This window comes from Myotis myotis, unplaced genomic scaffold, assembly GCF_014108235.1.
Source record: "Myotis myotis isolate mMyoMyo1 unplaced genomic scaffold, mMyoMyo1.p scaffold_m19_p_3, whole genome shotgun sequence".
Lineage (NCBI taxonomy): Eukaryota > Metazoa > Chordata > Mammalia > Chiroptera > Vespertilionidae > Myotis > Myotis myotis.
In genome coordinates, this window is record NW_023416335.1 from 107,777,956 (window position 1) to 107,804,541 (window position 26,586).

The 26,586-nt window shown below is 43.1% G+C and overlaps 1 pseudogene; it reads left to right on the plus strand.

Moving 5' to 3' along the window:
* The first annotated feature begins 8,406 nt into the window (after nucleotides 1-8,406).
* LOC118650536 lies at nucleotides 8,407-10,627 on the plus strand (annotated as a pseudogene).
* The last annotated feature ends 15,959 nt before the right edge of the window (nucleotides 10,628-26,586 follow it).

Below are 26,586 nucleotides of genomic sequence, written 5' to 3' on the forward strand. Positions count from 1 at the left end.
CTGTTCAGCTGAGCTAGTCTTTAGCAAGGTGGTCAGAAGTATGTATGTGATAGCCTCTAAAGGACATCCAGAAAGTCCCTATGCCCAAAATTTCTCCCCTAGCATTATTGTAACTTTTTTAAAAGCAGAGGGGATAGAAGAATGGTTCTCATTCATGAACTGACGAGGCCCAGAAGATACATTATTAATATCAAGAATAAATAAATAAATAAATAGCATGAGTTTAAAGAAAAGTAGGGAATGATGACCATGCCTAGCTGACCAAATCACTGTAAACCAGGGGTGGGCAAACTTTTTGAATCGAGGGCCACAATGGGGTCTTAAACTGGACCGGAGGGCCGGAACAAAAGCATAGATGGAGTGTTGGTGTGAACTAATACATGTTAACACTGCTGCTGGTGAAGGAGCGGAGGGGAGAGCAAGAGAACCCTCCGCTCTTTTGGCTCCGCGGGCCGGATAGAACAGCCGAACGGGCCGGATTCGGACCGTGGGCCGTAGTTTGCCCACGGCTGCTGTAGACAGTTATAAATGAACTAGAGGCCCGGTGCACAAAAATTTGTGCACTGGCCGGGGGTGGGGGGGTGTCCCTCAGCCCCACTTGTGCCCTCTCACAGTCTGGGACCCCTCGGGAGATAACAACCTGCTGGCTTAGGCCCGCTCCCGGGTGGCAGAGGGCAGGCCCAATCCCTAGGTGCAGCGCCTGGTCAGACTCAGAGCAGGGCTGATTGGGGAGTTGGGACGCCACCCCCTGTCATGCACAGAGCAGGGCAGATCGGGAGGTTGCGATGCCACCCCCAGTCACGCTCAGGGTAGGGCTGATCGGGGGGTTGGGGTGCTGCCCCCTGTCACGCACAGAGCAGGGCTCATTAGGGGAGTTGGGGGACCGCCCCCTGTCACACACAGAGCAGGGCCAATCAGGGGGTTGGGGAGCTCCCCCCTGTCACACTCAGGGTAGGGCCGATGGGGAGGTTGCGGCTCCACCCCGTCACACACAGAGCAGGGCCGATCAGGGGGTTGGGGTGCCTTCCCGTCATGAACAGAGCAGGGCGGATATGGAGGTTGTGGCCCCGCCCCCTGTCTCACACAGAGCCGCAGGGTGATCAGGGGGTTTGGGCGCTGCCCCCTGTCACACTGCTCCAGGGGCCAGGAGGCCTCGCAGCTCTGCTGATCCCAGTGCCGGGAGGTCTCGCGGCTCCGCTGATCCCGGGTTTGGGAGGCCTCGCGGCTCCACTGGTCCCAGTGCTGGGAGGCATATTACCCTTTTACTATATAGGATAGAGGCCCGGTGCACGGGTCGGGGCCGGCTGGTTTGCCCTGAAGGGTGTCCCAGATCAGGGTGGGGGTCCCCACTGGGGTGCCTGGCCAGCCTGGATGAGGGTATGATGGCTGTTTACAGCTGGTCACACCCCCTTCAGGGTAGGGGTCCCCACTGGGGTGCCTGGCCAGTCTGGGCAAGGGGCTGAGGGCCGTTTTCAGGCTGGTGGGTGACTGAAGCTCCCAACTTCTCCTTTTCTTCTTCTTTTTTTTTTTGTTCTGGGATTTATTTACCTTCTATGGCTGTCACTGGAACTGAGAGCCGGCTTTAGCTCTGAGGCTCGGCTCCAGCTCTGAGACCTTGACTGCTGAAAGCAGGTATCTGGGTTTGTTTGGGTTCTATAATTGAAACACTGTTGCAACTCCAGCTCAGCCCGCTGGCTGAAAGCATGGGGATTGTTTAGCTTCTATAATTGCAACATTGTTTCTTAGAGTACAAGCTCAGAGCCCAGCAGCAGCAGGCAGGGAACCTTGGCTTCCTCCTTCACCGGAGCAAGCAAGCCTCCTGTTTGCTTCAGCTGCCTGGCTGCCAGCCGCCATCTTGGTTGGCAGTTAATTTGCATATCGCTCTGATTAGCCAATGGGAAGCGTGTTGGAGGTACAGTTAATTACCATGTTTGTCTATTATTAGATAGGATTCGGCAATGTATAATACAAAATTAACACCCAGAAATCTATGGCCTTTTTATACACCAACTAGAGGCCCAGTGCACAAAAATTTGTGTACTGGGGGGGGGGGGCGGGAGTCCCTCAGGGTGGCCTGTGCCCTCTTGCAATCTGGGACCCTTTGGGAGATAACGACCTGCTGGCTTAGGCCTGCTCCAGGGTAGCAGAGGGCAGGCTCAATCCCTAGGTGCAGCCCCTGGTCGGGCTCAGAGCAGGGCCGATTGGGGAGTTGGGGCGCCGCCCCCTGTCACTCACAGAGCAGGGCCAATCAGGGGGTTGGGGCGCTGCCCCCTGTCACTCACAGAGCAGGGCCCATCAGGGGGGTTGGGGCTCCGTACCCTGTTACGCACAGAGCAGGGTCGATCGGGGGTTGAGGAGCTCCCCCCATCCCTCACAGAGTAGGGCCGATAGGGGAGTTGGGGCACCACCCCCTGTCACACACAGAGCAGGGCGGATAAGGGGGTTGGGGCGCCACACCCTGTCACACTCAGGGCAGGGCCGATGGGGAGGTTATGGCTCTACTCCGTCACACACAGAGCCAGGCCCGTGGGGGGGGGGGGGGAAGGTGTTGGGGCACCGCCCACTATCACCCACGGAGCAGGGCCGATCAGGGGGTTGGGGCGCTGCCACTCTCACACTCAGGGCAGGGCCGATGGGGAGGTTATGGCTCTACCCCGTCACACACAGAGCAGGGCCCGTAGAGGGGCGGGGGGGGAGGTTGGGGCACCGCACCCTGTCACACACAGAGCAGGGCTGATCAGGGGGTTGGGGCGCCTTCCCCTGTCACGAACAGAGCAGGGCGGATAGGGAGGTTGTGGCCCCGACGCTGTCACACAAAGAGCCGCAGGGCGATCAGGGGGTTTGGGCACTGCCCCCTGTCACGCTGATCCCGGTGCTGGGAGGCATATTACCCTTTTACTGTATAGTATAGAGGCCTGGTGCACGGGTGGGGGCCGGCTGATTTGCCCTGAAGGATGTCCTGGATCAGAGTGGGGGTCCCGCTTGGGTGCCTGGCTAGCCTGGATGAGGGGATGATGGCTGTTTGCAGCTGGTCACACACCCTTCAGGGTGGGGGTCCTCACTGGGGTGCCTGGCCAGTCTGGGTGAGGGGCTGAGGGCTGTTTTCAGGCTGGCGGGTGACTGAAGCTCTCAACCGCTCCTTTTTTTCTTTTTCTTTTTATTCTGGGCCAGCTTTATCTCTGAGGCTTGGCTCCAGCTCTAAAGCCTCCACTGCTGAAAGCAGGTATCTGGTTTGTTTGGGTTCTATTATCGAAACACTGTATCAACTCCAGCTCTGAGATCCCGGCTCGCTGAAAGCAGGTTTCTGGGGTTTTGTTTAGCTTCTATATTTGTAACAATGTTTCAAACTGCAAGCTCAGAGGCCAGCAAGGCAGGCGGGGAACGTTGGAATCCTCTGTCACTGAAGCAAGGAAGCCTCATGTTTGCTTCAAGCTTCCTGGCTGCCAGCCGCCATCTTGGCTGGCAATAATTTGCATATCGCTCTGATTAGCCAATGGGAAGGGTAGCAGATGTATGGCTAAGTACCATGTTTCTCTTTTATTAGATAGGATAATGAACTCGCAGAAAAAGAAACTAAAAATAAAAAATCCCACTTACCATTGCAACAAAAAAAATTTAAGATAGCTAGAAATAAACATAACTAAAAAGGTAAAAGACCTGTACTCAGAAAACTCAGAACACTGAAAAAAGAGATAGAGGAAGAAATAAACAAATGGAAGAATATACCATGTTCATGGATTGGTAGAATCAACATCATTAAAATGTCCATACTACCCAAAGCAATCTAAAGATTCAATGCATTCCCCATTAAAATGCCAACAACATATTTCACACACCTAGAACAAACTCTCCAAAAATTCATCTGGAATAAAAAAAAGACGCCAAATACCCTCAGCAATCCTGAGAAAGAAGAACGATGTTGGAGGGATCACAATACCAGATATCAAGCTGTATTACAAAGCCACTGTTCTCTTAACTGCCTGGTACTGGCACAAGAACGGACTTACAGACCAATGGAACAGAAAAGAGAACCCAGAAATCGACCCGAGCCAATATGCTCAATTAATATTTGACAAAGGAGGCAAGAGCATATAATGGAGTCAAAAAAGTCTCTTTAATAAATGGTGCTGGGAAAATTGGACAGATACATGCAAAAAAATGAAACTTGTCCACCAACTTACACCATACACAAAAATAAACTCAAAATGGATAAAGAACAAACATAAGATGGGAAACTATAAAAATTTCAGAAGAATCCACAGGCAACAAAATATCAGACATATGTCGTAGCAATATCTTTCCCGATACAGCTCCTAGGACAATGGAAACTAAGGAGGAAATAAACAAATGGGACTACATCAAAATAAAAAGATTCTACATAGCAAAAGGAACCATCAATAAAACAACAAGAAAGCCCACTGCATGGGAGAACATATTTGACAATGTTATATCCGATAAGGGTTTTAATCTCCAAAATTTACAGGGAACTCATGCAACGTACAAAAGATAAACAATCCAATCAAAAAAATGGGCAAGGGACCTAAATAGACACGTTTGGAAAGAAGACATACAGAAGTCCAAGAGACATACACGTAAAAAAATGCTCAAAGTCACTAATCATCTGAGAGGTGCAAATCAAAACGACAATGAGGTACCATCTCACACCTGTCAGAATGGCTATCATCAACAAATCAACAAATTACAAGTGCTGGCAAGGATGCGGAGAAAAAGGAACCCTCCTGCACTGCTTGTGGGAATGCAGACTGGTGCAGCCACTGTGGAAAACAATATGGATTTTTCTAAAAAAATTAAAAATGGAACTCCCACCTGACCCAGTAATCCCACTTCTAGGAATATATCCCAAGAAATCAGAAACACTAATCAGAAAGAATATATGCACCCTTACGTTCATAGTGGGACAATTTAGAATAGGTAAGATTTGGAAACAGCGTTAAGTGCTCATCAGCAGGTGAGTGGATTAAAAAACTGTCATACCTGTATACAATGGAATACTACATTGCTGTAAAAAAGAAAGAACTTTTACCATTCACAACAACATGGATGGACCTGGAGAGCATTATGCTAAGTAAAATAAGCCAGTCATCCTATATAATAAAAGCCTAATATGCTAAGTGTCTGGTCATCCAGTCATCCATTCAACCAATCAAAGTGTAATATGCTAACGATATGCTAAGGCCGCTCAAACGCTCGCTATGACGTGCACTGACCACCAGGGGGAAGACGCTCCAACCAGTAGGTTAGCTTGAAGCTGGAATCCGGCTGATTAGGACTGAGCAAGACAGGCTGGACATGCCCTGTAGCCCTCCCATGGTCCCTCCCTGGCTGGCCAACCTCCCACGTCCCTCCCCAGCCTCAATCACGCACTGGTGGGATCCCTCGGACTAGCCTGTGCCCTCTCGCAATCCAGGACCCCTCAGGGGATGTTGAAGAGCTGGTTTCGGCCTGATCCCGCAGGCCAGGCCAAGGGACCCCACTGGTGCACAAATTCATGCACTGGGCCTCTAGTGGAAAGATAAATATCACACGATCTCACTCATTTGTGGAATATAATGAACAACATAAATTGATGAACAAAAATAGATCCAGGGACACAGAAGCATCGAACAGACTGTCAAACCTCAGAGAGAAGAAAGGGGTTGCAGGGGGAGGGGGTAAGAGATCAACCAAAGGACTTGTATGAATGTATATAAGCATAACCAATGGACACAGACAGTAGGAGGGTGAGGGCATGTGCTGGGGAGTGGGAGTGGCTGGGGATAGGTCAGTCGGGGAGGAGGGGAGGAGACATATGTAATACTTTAAACAATAAAGAATTTAAATTAAAATAAATGAATGAATGAATGAATGAATAAATAAATAAATAAATAAATAAATAAATAAATAAATAAATAAATAAAAATAAAATGCCAACAGTGGCAATACTTTCTTCACCACCATGCTGCAATTGGATAATATATGTTTTAGTTGGCTGGCCATATTTGGGGTTTAGTGTGGCGTTGTTTACTTTGTGTTGAACACACAGTAACAGGACAAAAAAAATGCCTTAATGTTTCTCAGTATACCCAACTATGGAGAGAGTACTGTATTTTGAATCAGTTCTCATGTGAAAAACTACAAGAAAAGCCAATGACAGTGCCTGGTCTTAATCTTTGAACATTTCTTTAACAATGACTGGATTTTGCTTACTACCTTCCTTACTTGCTTATTTATTTTACTTCCCAGATTTCTAGTTGGGTTGGATGACCACACAACACTTTTTCTGTCACTTTCAAATATGTATCTGACTATGTGGATTTCAAGTGGGATAGTTACTAGTGATTAAGCCAAAGCTTAGAACTATGGAATGTGAACTAAATTTGAAAACATAAGCATCAATAGTCATGTACCTAAAATAAAAAAGCATGGTTCACTTTGCTGAGTTTTAGAAAAACACTATATAGTACAATATGGAGCCAGCTATTAATCTTTGCACATATTCTTTCCCACAGAGCAAGATGAAAGGAATGCTCTCCCACAATTCAAAAATCCTTTTAGTCACCAAAGAAAAGGTAATGTGAAATGAGCAAAACAAGAGAGTACAGCAAAGTAGAAAGATCAGATTCCACAAAGGCTCTCTTGGGCTGGAGAGGATCGTCAGCAGTTTCAAGACGAATTTCCTCATCTGTACAAAAGGATGATAATAATACCTGCAACGTACTTGTTTTGAGAATAAAAAGAGATAGTCAAATGCCTGGTACCTAAAAAGGGCTCAATAAAAGTACACCATACTCATGAGCATAAATTAAGTTTACCTAAACAGTAAAGCTATTTTCAGTAGGGAAAAATAAAGAGAAACTGATATTTATAAAGACTAAGTAATAAGAAAGGAAAAAGCAGAAACAAATTTTAAAACCAGTATAATTAGTACTATACAAAAACTACATTTGCATATGGTGGGGGTTCAGGAGCGAAGATCAAGTAAATAACGCCAAAATGCTGGCACCAATGATTCATGATCATGAACTTACTAGTGTTTTTGTTCTCTATTTTCAATAGTGTACTTAATGTTACTAATATAATGAAAAAAAATGCGGGTTTTTTTTTTATTTTGAACACTAAATGATGCCCTTTTTCATAAAAATTACCTACTTCCTAGCAAAGGCATTAAAACATTCTTTTATATAGTCCTGAGCTATTTTGCATGATTGCTTATAATGATTTCATCCAATTCATCATTTATCAAGAGCCTTGTGCCAGACTCCAAAAGGACACAAAATAAATGATAGGGTCCTGTCCTCATATATTCCTTGATAATGACAATGGCGGTGTTTCTACTGTTGTAAATTGGTTTGTTCATTAAGGCTTACAGGGAAACAGAGAGGGAGCAGGAGAGGGAAGAAGAGATATACTGCAAGGAACTGTGGGAGTTGGGGGGGGGGGCAAATTCAAATCTGTAGAATAGGCCTGATCATAGATATTACCTACATCTGCAAAATAACTGTGCAACACCTAGATGGCTGTTTGAAGAACTGAAATATGTAGCCTAGCCAAGAGGATATATCCAACTGAACCACACAGTCACTCAATATTCCCTCTATTTTCTTCAACTTTCTAGTTTACTTAAAGCCACCAGGCTCTCAGTTCATTTCAGACCACACCAAAAATAGTGCTTTCAGAAAATACTGTCCTTGATGCACACCATCTTCCTTCCCAAGGCCAGCTTGATACAACACTGGGTGGATTGGAAAGTTACACTCGGCTGAACCATCAACTCAAACACAGAGTGAATGTCTTAACAAATTAGGACAGAATTCTTATTTTGGGTGGGCTATTGCTTTAATCCTGGTCAAAACCAAGAAAGAGTGGCATCAGAAAGGTCAACGAAAAGCAAAATCCACTTCCTATTAACCACAATGTTAAATGTCAGGAGGCAAAGGGTAGAGACTGGCTGTGTGTCCAGCATTGTAGGTTCCAAATATTTTGTGATAGTTGTCCTCTATTGAACTTTATTTTTAGTAGTCAATCTCCTATTTTTTAATTTATTTTAGGGTATAATCCCTTACTTATTTAATAACTGGCCTTACTCATGCCATATGTATCTAATCCCCAGGGTTTCTCAAATGGGGCTAGTTTGCCTCCCAGGGGACTGCAGGAAATGTCTGGAAACATTTGTTGGTTGACAAAATTTGGGAAGCTACAGGGTAGAGGCCAAAGTGCTGCTAAACACCCTAAAATGTACAAGGCAGGACTATACAACAAAATATTATCCAGTCCCAAATGTCCATAGTGCCCATGTTAAACCATACTAGTGAGAATTCTGCCACAAATTCCAATCAAGATCCTCAAAAACTAGGTCTATGAAGAAAAAAAGCTTGTTAAATTTTCTTAACCTTTAGTTTCAAGACTATGTTGAAATTGCCCTTTGAAATCATGTCAGGTCTTTTAGTGATTTTGGAAGGGTAAGATGAAGAAAATATGTCCATTTTTTAAATAGCTGAAAATTCTTATGTTCTAAGTGAGAGTTATTGTTATTGATTATAGTTAAACTATTAGAACTTTAAGTATAATCATATGTATAATGTCTACAACACTATTGTTAGTTTATCATGAGACATAAATTTATATTATTAATTTTTTAAAATAATATATTTCAAATGATTTAATTTTCATTTATTCTTTAACTGAATTTACATTACATATCTTTTTCTCCTTTCAAATTCTATTTCATCTCAAAAGTGGAGTCAGAGGAAGTTTTCTAAATTGTAACTGTAGAATGCTCATGCCCAATGAGTCTAATTTACAAGTAACACAACCTATATTTTCCTGCTAACAATCCAATACATTTGTCATTGAGGGAAAAACACGTTTGAGGGAGTCTCAGGGAATCACCAGGGCAGGGAAAATAGTGCCAGCCAGGTTGATGGAGGCTTAGATATGGCACCCACCTGCCAGTTCTATGGGGGGAGGTCTCAGCAAAGGAACATGTCCTCTTCCAGCACTTCTGTTTGGGTGAAAAGTACACCTTTAGCTCTCACCCTTAAGCCAGACAATTCAGTTCCTTCCCATATTTCGCTGATGCCCCAGCATTAAAGCTCAGAGCAAGTGAGTCTGAGACTCTGGTTAGGAAAAGAATGGGACAATCCCAAGAGAGGCAAACATGATGGAAGCCTTGAGGCAAACATGATGGAAGCCTTGAGGGGACTGTGTATTTTCAATGCAGGCATCCAACTAGAGGATGCGTTATTAGTCCAACTTTGGAGTAGACTTTCTTACTGCAATTAAGAACTGCTATGTATTAGATAATGGACCAGAGGAAGATGGAAAAGAGCAAATTTGTTACCACTGGAAATAAACCTGTGGAAACTATTGTTTTTGAGTCTGTTATAAAATGTCGAAGTGAGCTGAGCAAGTTGCAAGAAATTTTTTTTTTTAGGAATTGTGCAGTAAATTGTGCTGGTGACAGAGGAAGCATTGCCAAAGTGTGTCCTAATATTAGAAATTTAGATTTGTCAAAAAACCTGCTGACAGTATGGGATGCTGATCAGCTCAGACACCTGAAGTCCTTAATCTCAGTGAAAATAAAATGAGATTTCCCCCTGGCTCACCAAATCCAATTGGAACATTTCTATACTGAAGGTTTTAGTCCTTAGCCAAACAAGAATAACATGGGCATAGGTGTTCTGGTGTGCCACTGGGTGGCTGGTCTTCCAGGAGTCTAACAATCTCCATTTCAGAAAGGCTGGCTATCGTTCTACAGATGGTCAAGTTATTAGACCTTTCCTCTAATCAACTAATTGGTGAAAATCAGCTGCTTCCAATAGCCTATCTGCCCAGATTAGAACAACTAATGCTTTCGGACATTGGGATTTCTTCTCTACATTTCCAAGATTCTGGGATTGTGTGCAAAACTTCAATGTTCGATACCTTATAGTCAATGACAACTGAATATCGCAATGGCCATTTATCAATGAGCCAGATAAATTACACTGTCTGCATGATTTGTCCTGCCTAAGAAACCCTCTGACTGAGGGATGCAGAGTGGAGACCACCTGCCAACTCATTATCATCAAGATCAGTCAGCTGAAGACCCTGAACAAATGCAAGATTCTTTGCAAGGAGAAGAGAGGCCTGGAGCGGAGACGGATTACCAAAAAGCACTTGAAAGTGAATGGAAAAAGGCAGGTGGGCATCAAGATCCAGAAAAAACAGGCCAAATGAGGAGTTCCTAGCAGCCCATCCCAGATGCCAGTCATTCTGCCTAAAATATGGTGCACCTGAAGATGGGGACTTCAAAACACAACAACCATTTTTGCTCAAAATCCCAGCTACTACACTGAAGATAAAATATCCTAATCATCTTAATCAGAAAATCCTAGAGAAACAACTGCCAGACTACATGATGACTCAAGGTGAAAGGATTGCTGTCACGTTGTCTCAAAGTTCTTGTGTCAGACCTTCTGTTGTCCTAGGAAAGTCCCAAAATGCTGGGCAGAGAGATTGAACTAGAAAATGACCAACAGTTTTATTCTGTGGAAAATGGAGACTATTAGTGCAATGGTAAAAGACAATTAATAAACTTCAGAAACTAGACTGTTTATGGTGACTGGGGTTCACTGGAAATAAATGATCTATTGGAACAATTCTACTCCACCCCCAAAAAAAGAGGTTTTATAACTTGCCCTATATTTAGAAAAGGTTGTGTACTTTTCATTGTGAATAGACCATTTCTAGGTTTGTATATAATAGCAACAATAACCACTTTGTACTTACTTAAAAAAATGTTTGAAAATACACTAAAAATCATGTGTTTTTCAATGCCCATTGTATTATTCAGGGTTCTCCAGAGATGAGAATCAATAGAATCAATATGTTATGTGTATGTGTGTGTGCATGGGTGTGTGTGTGTGTGTGTGTGTGTGTGTGTGTGTGTGTATGGAGAAAGAGAAAGAAAAAGAAATGGAAATCCTATCTAATAAAAGAGAAACATGGTAATTAGCGTACATCCGCTACCCTTCCCATTGGCTAATCAGGGCGATATGCAAATTAACTGCCAGCCAAGATGGCGGCCGGCAGCCAGGCAGCTTGAAACTAACATGAGGCTTGCTTGCTTCAGTGACGGAGGAAACCAACGTTCCCCTCCTGCCTTGGCGGCCTCTGAGCTTGCAGTTTGAAACATAGTTACAAATATAGAAGCTAAACAAAACCCCAGAAACCTGCTTTCAGCGAGCCGGAATCTCAGAGCTGGAGTTGATACAGTGTTTCGATTACAGAGCACAAACCAGATACCTGCTTTCAGCAGCAGAGGCCTCAGAGCTGGAGTCAGAGCTAAAGCTGGCCCAGAATTAAAAAAAAAAAAAAAAAAAGGAGCAGTTGGGAGCTTCAGTCACCCACCAGCCTGAAAACAGCCCTCAGCCCCTCACCCAGACTGGCCAGGCACCCCAGTGGGGACCCCCACCCTGAAGGGTGTGTGACCAGCTGCAAACAGCCATCATCCCCTCACCCACGCTGGCCAGGCACCCCAGTGAGGACCCCCACCCTGAAGGGTGTGTGACCAGTTGCAAACAGCCATCATCCCCTCACCCAGGCTGGCCAGGCACCCCAGTGGGGACCCCCACCCTGATCCAGGACACCCTTCAGGGCAAACCAGCCGGCCCCCACCCATGCACCAGGCCTCTATTCTATATAGTAAATGGGTAATATGCCTCCCAGCACCAGGATCAGCGGAGCCACGAGGCCTCCTGGCACCGGGATCAGCGTGACAGGGAGCAGCGCCCAAACCCCCTGATCGCCCTGCGGCTCTGTGTGTGACAGGGGGCGGGGCCACAACCTCCCTATCTGCCCTGCTCTGTTCGTAACAGGGGAAGGCGCCCCAACCCTCTGATCAGCCCTGCTCTGTGCCTGATAGGGGGGAGCTCCCCAACCCCCTGATCACCCTGCGGCTCTGTGTGTGATAGGGTGCGGCACCCCAACCCCCTGATCAGCCCTGCTCTGTGTGTGACAGGGTGCGGCACCCCAACCCCCTGATCAGCCCTGCTCTGTGTGTGACAGGGTGTGGCACCCCAACCCCCCGCCCCCACGGGCCCTGCTCTGTGTGTGACAGGGAGCGGCACCCCAGCCCCTTGGTCGGCCCTGCTCTGTGCCTGATAGGGGGGAGCTCCCCAACCCCCTGATCGCCCTGCAGCTCTGTGTGTTACAGGGGGCGGGGCCACAACCTCCCCATCCGCCCTGCTCTGTTCGTGACAGGGGAAGGCGCCCCAACCCCCTGATCAGCCCTGCTCCGCGGGTGATAGAGGGCGGCGCCCCAACCCCCCCCCCCCCCACGGGCCCTGCTCTGTGTGTGATGGGGTAGAGCCATAACCTCCCCATCGGCCCTGCCCTGAGTGTGACAGTGAATGGCACCCCAACCCCCTGATTGGCCCTGCTCTGTGGGTGATAGAGGGCGGCGCCCCAACCACCTGATCCGCCCTGCTCTGTGTGTGACAGGGGGCGGTGCCCCAACTCCCCTATCGGCCCTACTCCATGAGTGACAGGGGGGAGCTCCCCAACCCCGATTGACCCTGCTCTGTGCGTGACAGGGTATGGAGCCCCAACGCCCCTGATGGGCCCTGCTCTGTGCGTGACAGGGGGCAGCGCCCCAACCCCAATTGGCCCTGCTCTGTGTGTGACGGGGTGGTGCCACAACCTCCCCATCGACCCTGCCTTGAGTGTGATAGGGGGCGGTGCCCCAACCCCCCAATCAGCCCTACCCTGAGCATGACTGAGGGTGGCATCACAACCTCCCAATCCGCCCTGCTCTGTGCATGACAGGGGGCGGCACCCCAACTCCCCAATCAGCCCTGCTCTGAGCCCGACCAGGTGCTGCACCTAGGGATTGGGCCTGCCCTCTGCCACCCGGGAGCAGCCCTAAGCCAGCAGGTCATTATCTCCCGAGGGGTCCCAGACTGCAAGAGGGCACAGGCCGGGCTGAGGGACCCCCTCTCCCCCCCGAGTGCACAAATTTTTGTGCACCGGGCCTCTAGTCCTATATAATAAAAGCCTAATATGCAAATTGACTGAATAGCGGAACAACCGGTGGAAAATCGGGGGTAAATGCTCAATGCAGGAGCTGTCCCGAGCCCGCAGGCCCCAGGCCAGCCAACGCGGGTGCCAGCGGAGGCCCCCCGATCACCCCGCCAGTTGCCCCACAGATTGGCCTTGATTGCCGGCCAGGTCTAGGGACTCTACCTGTGCATGAATTTCATGCACTGGGCCTCTAGGTTATTATATATGTCATATATAATAGATGATTGATATATCTATAATAATAAAAGCATAATATGCTAATTAGACTGGACGTCCTTCTGGAGAATCTTCTGGATGAAGCCGCAGTGGAGGGGGCCGTGACAGAAGTGGCCGCCCACAGCAGCAGGGGCCGAGGCCCTAGCACAAATTTCATGCATCGGGCCTCTAGTATATACATATATACATACACACGCATATGTATACACTGAGTGGCCAGATTATTATGACCACCTGACGTTTGTAGGCAAATTAGCTATAATTTCGTGCTGAAGTTGCTAGAGGGCCAGACCATTATAAATAGGGAAGCAGGTTGTTTACCACGACAGTAGAAGTGATTTTTTTTCTGAAGATATGGGTAAACAATGCAATTCAACAGCCTTTGAACATGGGATATATATATATATATATATACACTGAGTGGCCAGACTATTATGACCACCCCATCAGTACTTTGTTGGGCCACCTTTTGCCTTCAATACTGCGGCGATTCTTCTTGGCATTGACTCCATGAAATGTTGAAAGGTGATGCGAGGAATCTGACACCATGCCTGATGAATAGCACTGTCTAGTTCTGTGAGATTTGATGGTTGTGGAACAAGCTGCCTGGTGGCTCTTTTAACTTCGTCCCACAAATGCTCAATTGAATTGGGATCTGGTGATTGTGGGGGGCACCCAAGCAAGGTAAAGTCTCCTTCATGTTCTTGAAACACTCCTGCACAATACGAGCACTGTGGCATGGTGCATTGTCTTGTCGGAAAAAGCCATCTCCATTGTGATATGCCATCAACATGATAGGATGAACTTGATCAGCAACAATACTTAGGTGTGTTGTGCTATTCAGACGTTGTTCCACACGAATTAAAGGGCCCAAATCATGCCAGGAAAACATGCCCCAAACCATAACACTGCCCCCACCAGCTTGAAGGGTTGTACTCATGCATGTGGGGTGCATGCTCTCATGCCGTTTCCGCCAAATTCTCACTCTGCCATCTGCATGATGCAACTGGAAATGTGATTCATCAGACCACATGACTTTTTTCCAATGCTCGACTGTCCAATTCTTGTGTTCCTGTGCAAATTGGAGACGTTTTATCTTGGTAACTGCAGACAGTAAAGGTGTTCGAACAGGCCTTTGGTTTCTATATCCCGTACGATGCAGTGTACGGCTAATCTGCCTACAAATGTCAGGTGGTCATAATAATCTGGCCACTCAGTGTGTGTGTGTGTATATATATATATATATATATATATATATATATATATATATATATATATATATATATATATATATATATGGACTTATTATAGAGAATTAGCCCATGTCATTATGGAGGCTGGCAAGTCAAAATCTGCACAGCTGATGCCCCAGAAGCTGCTGTGGAACCAAGAAGAGCCAATGTCCTATTTGGAAGATCATCAGGCAGAAAATTCTTTCCTACTCAGGGCAGAGTCAGAGTCAGCCTTTTGTTCTATTCAAGCCTTCAACTGATTGGATGAGGCTCACCCTCATCCTGGAGGGCCATCTGCTTTACTCAGTCTAGTAATATAAATGTTAACCTCATCCAAAACCACCCTCACAGAAACACCCACAATAATGTTTGATCAAATATCTAGCACATGCACCTATAACACCCACTGAAGAAAAAATTAACCATAACACCCACTAAAGAAAAAGAAAGACACCAGAAAAAGGGAAGAAAAATTAGAAATAACTTAAATGTTCATTAATACAGATCAGTTAAAAGACTAATTCAGCCCTACACTGATATACATAATCCATTAATTTTTAGTGTAGCAGAAGATTGTTTAGTATCATGGAAAAGTTTCTTAAATACCATCCAACAGGCTCTGCTATTAGATGAGTGAATTCTTATAGTATCTTGAGATATAATTCATCCAGGCCTAGACATTTAAACCTGTCTAGTGCACTCAGGTACATCAGAGCCAGAAGATAGAATCATATAACTGGAAGGAAACATTGTGGTCATCTCATCCAAATGCCCTCTAAGAGTGATTAAAAAAAATAAAGCAGTGGTTTAGATATATCTAGAATTATTCAAAGAGCCTTGATCCATAGTATTGTAAGCATTTAAATGTCAGACTGAGGTTTGATGCTGACCATCTAAACAAATGGGAAAAGTACAAACCTGTTTTGGCAAAACAATGTTTCATTATTCCTATTTTGTTTTAAAGTCAATATTACACAGAGTATTGTTACTATGAAAGGAAAAGCCAGGCTTGCTTCTGCCTATGCCTCAGGATTGCATGGGGAATGACATAAAAATATAGTTGTTGGGACCCATCTCAGACTTATTGATATTATTTCCCTCCCCTTCTGGTGAAAATGCTCATCTAGAGTTTTACTCAAACATTTGATTTTATTTATTTAGACATGCCCAGAGAAAAATGCAAAAAATAGGGAGTTGTACATACAAATTATGATTTAATATAAAAAGCAGGCCTACAATTTCAAAAACAGTGTTTTCACTACTGTTTTCAACCTCTAAAAATAAAGCCTATTATCAGAGAAAGTCTAAATAATGCCATTTATGAAGTTAATCACAAAAAAGTAAAACAGCTCGACGGTATAGCTCAGTGGTTGAGCGCTGACCTTGAACAAGGAGGTCATGGTTCAATTCCAGGTTGGGGTACATGCCTGGGTTTCGGGCTTGATCCCTAGTAGGGGCTGTTCAGGAAGCAGCTGGTCAATGATTCTCTCTCATCATTGATGTTTCTATCTCTCTCTTCCTCTCCTTTCCTCTCTGAAATAAATAAATAAAAATATTTTTTTAAAGTAAAACAATTGAAGTATTGATTTTATCTTCATGTCTGGGACCAGCCTTTCAAAATCCAGTTATTAAATGTATATAATACCTCTATCTGTTAATAATACTTAAAGATTTGAATGCCACTCCCTCTCCATTAGAGTTTAAAACTCTGATATTTTTTTAAAATATATTTTATTGATTTTTTAATAAATCAATTACACAGAGTATTGTTACTATCAAAGGAAAAGCCAGGCTTGCTTCTGCCTATGCCTCAGGATTGCATGGGGAATGACATAAAAATATAGTTGTTGGGACCCATCTCAGACTTACTGATATTATTTCCCTCCCCTTCTGGTGAAAATGCTGATCTAGAGTTTTACTCAAACATTTGATTTTGTGCCCACAACCAAGGTACATGCCCTTGACCGGAATCGAACCTGGGACTCTTGAGTCCGCAGGCCGACACTCTATCCACTGAGCCAAACCAGTCAGGGCTAAAGCTCTGATATTAATGACAAATATATTCTTCTTGTACCACTTAGTGTGAACTGCAACAAAGTCTACAGAAATATTAGTTCTTATTACCAGGATGTGACTTTTAATTATGAATATGCTATTCATGAACTAAAAAAGAACCAGCCCCGGCCAGTGTGCTCAGTGGTTAGAGCGCGAGTCCCCACACCAAAGGGTCACAGGTTCGATTCTGCTCAAGGGCAAAAACCTAGGTTGTAGGTTCAATCCCCAGCCCCAACTGGGGCATATGTAGGAGGCAACCAATTAATGTGTCTCTCTCACATCGCTGTTTCTCTCCTCTTTCTCTCCCTCTTCCCTATCCCTTCCACTCTCTAAAAATCAATGGAAAAAAATATCCTCATTCCTTGGTAGAGGACTAAAAAACAAAACATGATGAGAAGAATGCCTATAAAATGCACTAAGATCCTTGGATTAAAAGTACAATGTAGATACAAACTCTAAAGCTATAGCATTATAGATACAGTAATCAACAGAATCAGAAATTTTTTCTTTAGTTTGTCAAAATCATTTACTGAGTTGCATAACCTCTATTGGAAAGGTTGAATTAACCTTTTTTTTCTTTAATTTCTTTATTGGTTAAGATGTTACATATGTGTCCTCATCCCCCCATTAACCCACAACCCCCACCCCAACTCATGCTGTCATCCCCCTGTTGTCTGTGTCCATTGGTTGGGCTTATATGAATGCATACAAGTCCTTTGGTTGATCTCTCCACCTTACCCCCACCCTCCCCTAATTTCCCTCTGAGGTTTGACAGTCTGATAGCTGCTTCTCTGTCTCTGGATCTGTCCCTGTTCATCAGTCTATGTTGTTCATTATACGCCACAAATGAGTGGTATCATGTGGTATTTATCTTTCTCTGACTGGCTTATTTCACTTAGCATAATGCTCTCCAGTTCCATCCATGCTGTTGCAAATGGCAAGAATTCCTTCTTTTTTACCACAGCACAGTATTCCATTCTGTAGATGTACCACAGGTTTTTAATCCACTCATCTGCTGATGGGCACTTAGGCTGTTTCCAAATCTTAGCTATGATGAATTGTGCTGCTATGAACATAGGGGTGCATATATCCTTTCTAATTGGTGTTTCTAGCTTCTTGGGATATGTTCCTAGAAGTAGGATCACTGGGTTAAATGGGAGTTCCATTTTTAGTTTTTAGAGGAAACTCCATACTGTTCTCCACAGTGGCTGCACCAGTCTGCATTCCCACCAGCAGTGCAGAAGGGTTCCTTTTTCTCCACATCCTCTCCAACACTTGTTATTTGTTGATTTGTTGATGATAGCCATTCTGACTGGTGTGAGATGATAGCGCATTGTCATTTTGATTTGCATCTCTCGTATAATTAGTGACTTTGAGCATGTTTTCATATGTCTTTCGGCATTCTGTATGTCCTCTTTCGAAAAGTGTCTATTTAAGTCCGTTGCCCATTTTTTTTTAATTGGATTGTTTATCTTCCTTCTGTTAAGTTGTATGAGTTCCCTGAAAATGTTGGATATTAAACCCTTATCAGTGATAACATTAGCAAACATGTTCTCCCATGTAGTGGGCTTTCTTGTTGTTTTGTTGATGATTTCCTTTGCTGTGCAAAAGCTTTTTATTTTGATGTAGTCCCATTTTTTTAATTTTCTCTTTAGTTTCCATTACCCCAGGAGCAGTATCAGTGAAGAAATTCCTTCAGCATATGTCTGCGATTTCGCTGCCTGTGGATTCCTCTAGTATTTTTATGGTTTCCCATCTTATGTTTAAGTCTTTTATCCACTTTGAGATTATTTTTGTGTATGGTGTAAGTTGGTGGTCTAGTTTCATCTTTTTGCATGTAACTGTCCAATTTTCCCAACACTATTTATTGAAGAGACTGTTTTGACTCCATTGTATGTTCTTGCTTCCTTTGTCGAATATTAATTGGGCATAGTGGTTTGGGTCGATTTCTGGGTTCTCTATTTTATTCCATTGATCTCTATGTCCGTTCTTGTGCCAGTACCAAGCTTTTTTAAGAACAGTAGCTTTGTAATACAGCTTGATATCTGGTATTGAGATCCCACCTACTTTGTTCTTCTTTCTCAGGATTGCTACAGCTATTTGAGGTCTTTTTTTTTTATTATTCCAGATGAATTTTTGAAACGTTCATTCTAGATCTCTGAAATATGCCATTGGTATTTTAATGGGAATTGCATTGAATCTATAGATTGCTTTGGGTGGTATGGACATTTTGATGATGTTGATTCTACCAATCCATGAACACGGTATGTTCTTCCATTGGTTTATGTCTTCCTCTATCTCTTTTTTCAGTGTCCTGTAGTTTTTCGCATATAGGTCTTTTACTTCCTTAGTTAAGTTTATTCCTAGGTATCTTAATTTTTTTGGTGCCGTGGTAAATGGGATTGTTTTTTTAGTTTCTCTTTCTGTAAGTTCACTATTGGTATAAAGAAATGCCATAGATTTCTTGCCATTAATTTTGTATCCTGCTAGATTGCCAAATTCATTTATTAGTCTTATAATTTTTTGATTGGGTCTTTAGGGTTTTATATGTACAGTATCATGTATCTGCAAATAAGGGCAGTTTTACTTCTTCTTTTCCAATTTGGATGCCTTTTGTTTCTTCTTCTTGTCTGATCGCAATGGTTAGTACTTCCAGTACTATGGCGAACAGGAGTGGTGAGAGTGGGCATCCCTGTCCTGTTCCTGTTCTTAGGGGAATGATTTTAGTTTTTGACCATTGAGCATGATGTTGGCTGTGGGTTTGTCATATATGGCTTTTATTATGTTGAGGTATGATCCTTCTATTCCTACCTTGCTGAGAGTTTTTATCAAGAAAGGGTGTTGGATTTTGTCAAATGCTTTTTCTGCATCAATTGATATAACTATGTGATTTTTATCTCTCAATTTATTTATGTGATGTATCACATTTATTGATTTGCGGATATTGTACCACCCTTGCATCCCCAGGATAAATCCTACTTGATCATGGTGTATGATCTTTCTGATGTATTACTGGATCCAATTTTCTAGAATTTTGTTGAATATTTTGGCATCTATATTCATGAGGGATATTGGCCTGTAATTCTCTTTCATTGTGTTGTCTTTACCTGGTTTTGGTATTAGGGTGATGCTGACTTCATAGAATGAGATAGGAAGTGTTCCTTCCTCTTGAAGTTTTTGGAAAAGTCTGAGGAGGATAGGTTTTAGTTCTTCCTTAAATGTTTGGTAAAACTCCCCTGTGAAGCCGTCTGGTCCCGGGCTTTTGTTTGCTGGGAGCTTTTTGATGACTGCTTCAATTTCTTCCATAGTTATTGGCCTATTGAGATTTTTAGAATCTTCCTGATTGAGTTTTGGAAGGTTGTATTTTTCTAGGAATGTGTCTATTTCCTCCAGGTTGTCTAGTTTGTTGGAGTAGAGTTGTTCATAGTATTTTTTTAACAATCCTTTGAATTTCTGTTCGGTCTGTTGTTATTTCACCTCTTTCATTTCTGATTTTATTTAATTGGGTCCTCTCTGCTTCTTGGTGAGTCTGGCTAGAGGTTCATCAATCTTGTTTATCCTTTCAAAGAACCAGCTCTTGGTTTAATTGATCTTTTGTATTGTTGTTTTTTTGTTTTGTTTTGTTTTGTTTTTGGTCTCTATGTCATTTATTTCTGCTCTGATCTTTATTATCTCCTTCCTTCTGCTCACTCTGGGCTTTTCTTGTTGCTCTCTTTCTAATTCTTTGAGATGTAGAGTTAGGTGATTTACTATCATTTTTTCTTGTTTTTTGAGGTCGGCCTGCAGAGCTATAAACTTCCCTCTCTGGACTGCTTTCATTGTGTCCCATAAATTTTGGATTGTTGTGTTTTTATTGTCATTACTTTCCAGGATGTCTTTAATTTCTTCTTTGATCTCATTGGTAATCCAATCATTATTTAGTAGCATGCTATTCAGCTTCCTAGTGTTTGAGTTTTTTGGATTGTTTTTATTGTAGTTTCTTTCTTTTTCTTTTTTTTTAAATTTTTTTTTTTATTGCTTAAAATATTACAAAGGGTATTACATATGTGTCCATTTTATCCCCCCGCCCTAGACAGTCCCCTAGACTCCCCTAACCCCCAGTGTCTTATGTCCATTGGTTATGCTTATATGCATGCATACAAGTCCTTTAGTTGATCTCTTACCCCCCTACCTCCTGCCCCCTAACCCTCCCCGGCCTTCCCCCTGCAGTTTGATAATCTGTTTGAGGCAGTTCTGCCTCTGTATCTATTATTGTTCAAAAGTTTATAATGGTCTCTATTATCCATGAATGAGTGAGATCATGTGGTATTTTTCCTTCATTGACTGGCTTATTTCACTTAGCATAATGCTCTCCAGTTCCATCCATGACGTTGCAAATGGTAAGAGTTCCTTCCTTTTTATAGCAGCACAGTATTCCATCGTGTAGATGTACCACAGTTTTCTAATCCATTCATCTACTGATGGGCACTTAGGCTGTTTCCAGATCTTAGCTATGGTGAATTGTGCTGCTATGAACATAGGGGTGCATATATCCTTTCTGATTGGTGTTTCTGGTTTCTTGGGATATATTCCTAGAAGTGGGATCATAGGGTCAAATGGGAGTTCCATTTGTAGTTTTTTAAGGAAACTCCATACTGTCTTCCATAGTGGCTGCACCAGTCTGCATTCCCACCAGCAGTGCACAAGTGTTCCTTTTTTTCCACATCCTCTCCAGCACTTGTCGTTTGTTGATTTGTTGATGATAGCCAGTCTGACAGGTGTGAGATGGTACCTCATTGTTGTTTTGATTTGCATCTCTTGGATGATTAGTGACTTTGAGCATGTTTTCATATGTCTCTTGGCTTTCTGAAAGTCCTCTTTTGAAAGGTGTCTATTTAGGTCCTTTGCCCATTTTTTGATTGGATTGTTTATCTTCCTTTTGTTAAGTTGTATGAGTTCCCTATAAATTTTGGAGATTAGGCCCTTATCAGATATGACATTGGCAAATATGTTTTCCCACACAGTGGGTTTTCTCGTTGTTTTGTTGATGGTTTCTTTTGCTGTGCAGAAGCTTTTTATTTTGATGTAGTCCCATTTGTTCATTTTCTCTTTAGTTTCAAGTGCCCTAGGAGCTGTATCAGTGAAGAAATTGCCTCGGCATATGTCTGAGATTTTGTTGCCTTTGGATTCTTCTAGAATTTTTATGGTTTCCTGTCGTACATTTAAGTCCTTTATCCATTTTGAGTTTATTTTTGTGTATGGTGTAAGTTGGTGGTCTAATTTCATTTTCTTGCATATATCCGTCCAATTTTCCCAAAACCATTTATTGAAGAGACTATCTTGGCTCCATTGTATGTTCTTGTCTCCTTTGTCAAATATTAATTGAGTATATTGGTTCGGGCCGATTTCTGGGCTCTCTATTCTATTCCATTGATCTATATGCCTATTCTTGTGCCAGTACCAGGCAGTTTTGAGAACAGTGGCTTTGTAATACAACTTGATATCTGGTATTGAGATCCCACCTACTTTGTTCTTTTTCAGGATTGCTACAGCTATTTGAGGTCTTTTTTTTTTTTTATTCCAGATGAATTTTTGAAACGTTCATTCTAGATCTCTGAAATATGCCATTGGTATTTTAATGGGAATTGCATTGAATCTATAGATTGCTTTGGGTGGTATGGACATTTTGATGATGTTGATTCTACCAATCCATGAACACGGTATGTTCTTCCATTGGTTTATGTCTTCCTCTATCTCTTTTTTCAGTGTCCTGTAGCTTTTCACATATAGGTCTTTTACTTCCTTAGTTAAGTTTATTCCTAGGTATCTTAATTTTTTTGGTGCCGTGGTAAATGGGATTGTTTTTTTAGTTTCTCTTTCTGTAAGTTCACTATTGGTATAAAGAAATGCCATAGATTTCTTGCCATTAATTTTGTATCCTGCTAGATTGCCAAATTCATTTATTAGTCTTATAATTTTTTGATTGGGTCTTTAGGGTTTTATATGTACAGTATCATGTATCTGCAAATAAGGGCAGTTTTACTTCTTCTTTTCCAATTTGGATGCCTTTTGTTTCTTCTTCTTGTCTGATCGCAATGGTTAGTACTTCCAGTACTATGGCGAACAGGAGTGGTGAGAGTGGGCATCCCTGTCTTGTTCCTGTTCTTAGGGGAATGATTTTAGTTTTTGACCATTGAGCATGATGTTGGCTGTGGGTTTGTCATATATGGCTTTTATTATGTTGAGGTATGATCCTTCTATTCCTACCTTGCTGAGAGTTTTTATCAAGAAAGGGTGTTGGATTTTGTCAAATGCTTTTTCTGCATCAATTGATATAACTATGTGATTTTTATCTCTCAATTTATTTATGTGATGTATCACATTTATTGATTTGCGGATATTGTACCACCCTTGCATCCCCAGGATAAATCCTACTTGATCATGGTGTATGATCTTTCTGATGTATTACTGGATCCAATTTTCTAGAATTTTGTTGAATATTTTGGCATCTATGTTCATGAGGAATATTGGCCTATAATTCTCTTTCATTGTGTTGTCTTTACCTGGTTTTGGTATTAGGGTGATGCTGACTTCATAGAATGAGATAGGAAGTGTTCCTTCCTCTTGAAGTTTTTGAAAAGTCTGAGGAGGGTAGGTTTTAGTTCTTCCTTAAATGTTTGGTAAAACTCCCCTGTGAAGCCGTCTGGCCCCGGGCTTTTGTTTGCTGGGAGCTTTTTGATGACTGCTTCAATTTCTTCCATAGTTATTGGCCTATTGAGATTTTTAGAATCTTCCTGATTGAGTTTTGAAAGGTTGTATTTTTCTAGGAATGTGTCTATTTCCTCCAGGTTGTCTAGTTTGTTGGAGTAGAGTTGTTCATAGTATTTTTTTAACAATCCTTTGAATTTCTGTTCGGTCTGTTGTTATTTCACCTCTTTCATTTCTGATTTTATTTAATTGGGTCCTCTCTGCTTCTTGGTGAGTCTGGCTAGAGGTTCATCAATCTTGTTTATCCTTTCAAAGAACCAGCTCTTGGTTTAATTGATCTTTTGTATTGTTGTTTTTTTGTTTTGTTTTGTTTTGTTTTTGGTCTCTATGTCATTTATTTCTGCTCTGATCTTTATTATCTCCTTCCTTCTGCTCACTCTGGGCTTTTCTTGTTGCTCTCTTTCTAATTCTTTGAGATGTAGAGTTAGGTGATTTACTATCATTTTTTCTTGTTTTTTGAGGTCGGCCTGCAGAGCTATAAACTTCCCTCTCAGGACTGCTTTCATTGTGTCCCATAAATTTTGGATTGTTGTGTTTTTATTGTCATTACTTTCCAGGATGTTTTTAATTTCTTCTTTGATCTCATTGGTAACCCAATCATTATTTAGTAGCATGCTATTCAGCTTCCAAGTGTTTGAGTTTTTTGGATTGTTTTTATTGTAGTTTATTTCTAGTATTACACCATTGTGGTCTGAGAAGATGCTTGGTATGATTTCAATCGTCTTAAATTTGGGGAGACTTTGCTTGTGACCCAATATGTGGTCTATTTTTGAAAATGTCCCATGTGCACTTGAGAAGAATGTATATTCCATGGCTTTAGGGAGAAATGTTCTGAAGATGTCAATTAAGTCCATCTGATCTAGTGAGTCATTTAGGATTGCTGTTTCTTTGCTGATTTTTTGTCTAGAGGATTTATCCAATGATGTCAGTGGTGTGTTTAAGTCCCTCACTATGATTGGATTGTTGTCGATCTCTCCCTTGATATCTTCCAGGAGTTTTTTTTTATGTATTTGCGTGCTCCTGCATTGGGTGCATATATGTTTATCAGGGTTATATCTTCTTGTTGTATTTTCCCTTTAGTATTATGAAGTGGCCTTCCTTATCTCTTGTTATGGCCTTCACTTTGAGGTCTATTTTGTCCGATATAAGTATTGCTACCCCAGCTTTTTTTTTTTTTTCATTTCCATTTGCCTGAAAGATATTTTTCAATCCCTTCACTTTCAGTCTGTGTGAGTCCCTTGTTCTGAGGTGGGTCTCTTGTAGACAGCATACATATGGGTCATGTCTTTTTATCCATTCAGCCACTCGATGTCTTTTGATTGGAGCATTTAGTCCGTTTACGTTTAAAGTTATTAATGAAAGGTACTTGTTTGTAGTCATTTCTATTTTTGTGCCTGTGTTCTTTCTTACCTTCTCATTTCTTCTTTTAACAGCATTCCCTTTAGCATTTCTTGCATTGCTGGTTTGGTAGTGATAAACTCCCTTAGCCTTTTTTTGTCTGTGAAGCTCCTGATTTCCCCTTCAATTTTGAATGATAGTCTTGCTGGATAGAGTATTCTTGGATTCAGTCCTTTGCTTTGCAACACTTTGTATACCTCTTTCCATTCCCATCTAGCTTGATGTTGTTTCTTTTAAGAAATCATTTGATAATCTGATGGGGGATCCTTTGTAGGTAACTCTCTGTCTCTCTCTTGCAGCCTTTAAGAGTCTCTCTTTGTCGTGTACAGTTGCCATTGTTATTATGACGTGTCTTGGTGTGGGTCTTTTGGGATTCATCTTGCTTGGGACTCTCTGTACTTGTGTGACTTTTTTCTTCCCCATATCTGGGAAGTTTTCTGACATTATTTCTTCAAATAGATTTTCTAATCCTTGCTGCTCTTCTTGTCCTTCTGGCAGCCCTATTATGTGTTTGTTACTTCGTTTCTTGTTGTCCCAAAGCTCCCTTAGGCTCTCCTCCTGCTTTTTAATTTTTTTCTCCAGTTGCTGTTCAGATTGAGCTTGTTTCTCTACCTTATCTTCTAACTCACTAATTTGGTCCTCTGCTTCTTCTAGTCTACTGCTGAAACCTTCCATGGTGTTTTTGATTGTAGCTGTATCACTTTTCATTTCTTCCTGATTCTTGCATAGGTTGTTGATTTTCTCATCCATCCGGTGAATGAATTGTACAACCATTACTCTGAATTCTTTTTCTGTCATGTTGCATGCATCAATTTCACTAATTTCCTTTCTTGGCGACTCCTCGTTTTCTTTCCTCTGGGGATTGTGTCGTCTCCCCATTCTGACTATCACCAGAAGGTTCAAACGTCGAGTTGCGTGGGCCTAGGCCATGTGCAGTGGGAGCTTTGCACCACCCTAGTGTCACTGAAGAGCTCCGACACTAAGATGTGTGGCTGTCGTGGGTTGGTGGGAACCAGGCTCACTCAGACTCAGCATTACCAGCACTCAGTGTGGCCTTGTGTGTGCACCTAGAATCAGGGACCCCACCTGCACCGTGCTGAAACAGAGACCCCCCTCTTGTGTGTTGAAAATCAGAGCCCCCTAGCATATGCCAGGAGTCAGAGTTCCCCAAGAATGCAGTATCAGAGTCTCTGTTGCTTCGCGCAGCCTCGCGCTGAGAATCAGGGTCCCTGTGTGCGCATGCACCAAGAATTGGAGTCACTGGCTCTTGGTGTGAATGCACTGGGAATCAGGGATCCCAGGCGCACGTGATAAGAAACAGAGTCAATTCACTGGTGCTTAGTGCTGCCTCCCGTCTAGAGAATCGGGGTCCCGGTCAGCTTGGGAGACTGGGTTGCACAGTAGCACTGTGTTGGCAGGAAGTTCTCTCCTGTGCTGCAGAAAGCAGACTTCAGTGTGTGCTTGCCCAGAATTGAAGTGGCACTGCCACCCTGCATGGGCTTCAGGTTTGGTTGACCGACTGCTTTGCGGGGAACAGATTCCCAGTGTCCGCAAGCTCTCAGGCTCAAATTCCTGTAGCGGCACTGTGCCCGTAAGAAGGGCAGGTCTATCTGTTACTATGGCACTGCCCATGAGCCTGTGGGGAGGGGGATGGGCTCTGTTACTCACAGAAATCTGCCCCCAGGATGTCTGGATTCTTGGTGTCTTTGGGTCTGTAGCTGTGATCCCAGGTCTCTGTCCCCAGTGGCTGCAGGGTCCTGGTTTGTGTCTGAGACCAGACTGGGTGGTGCTGAGGCCAGGATCCTAGTCCCAAGCAGCTCTGTTTCTGAAGATGGCGTGGTCTCTGTGCCCGCACTGGCCGCCCAGGAGTGGGGCT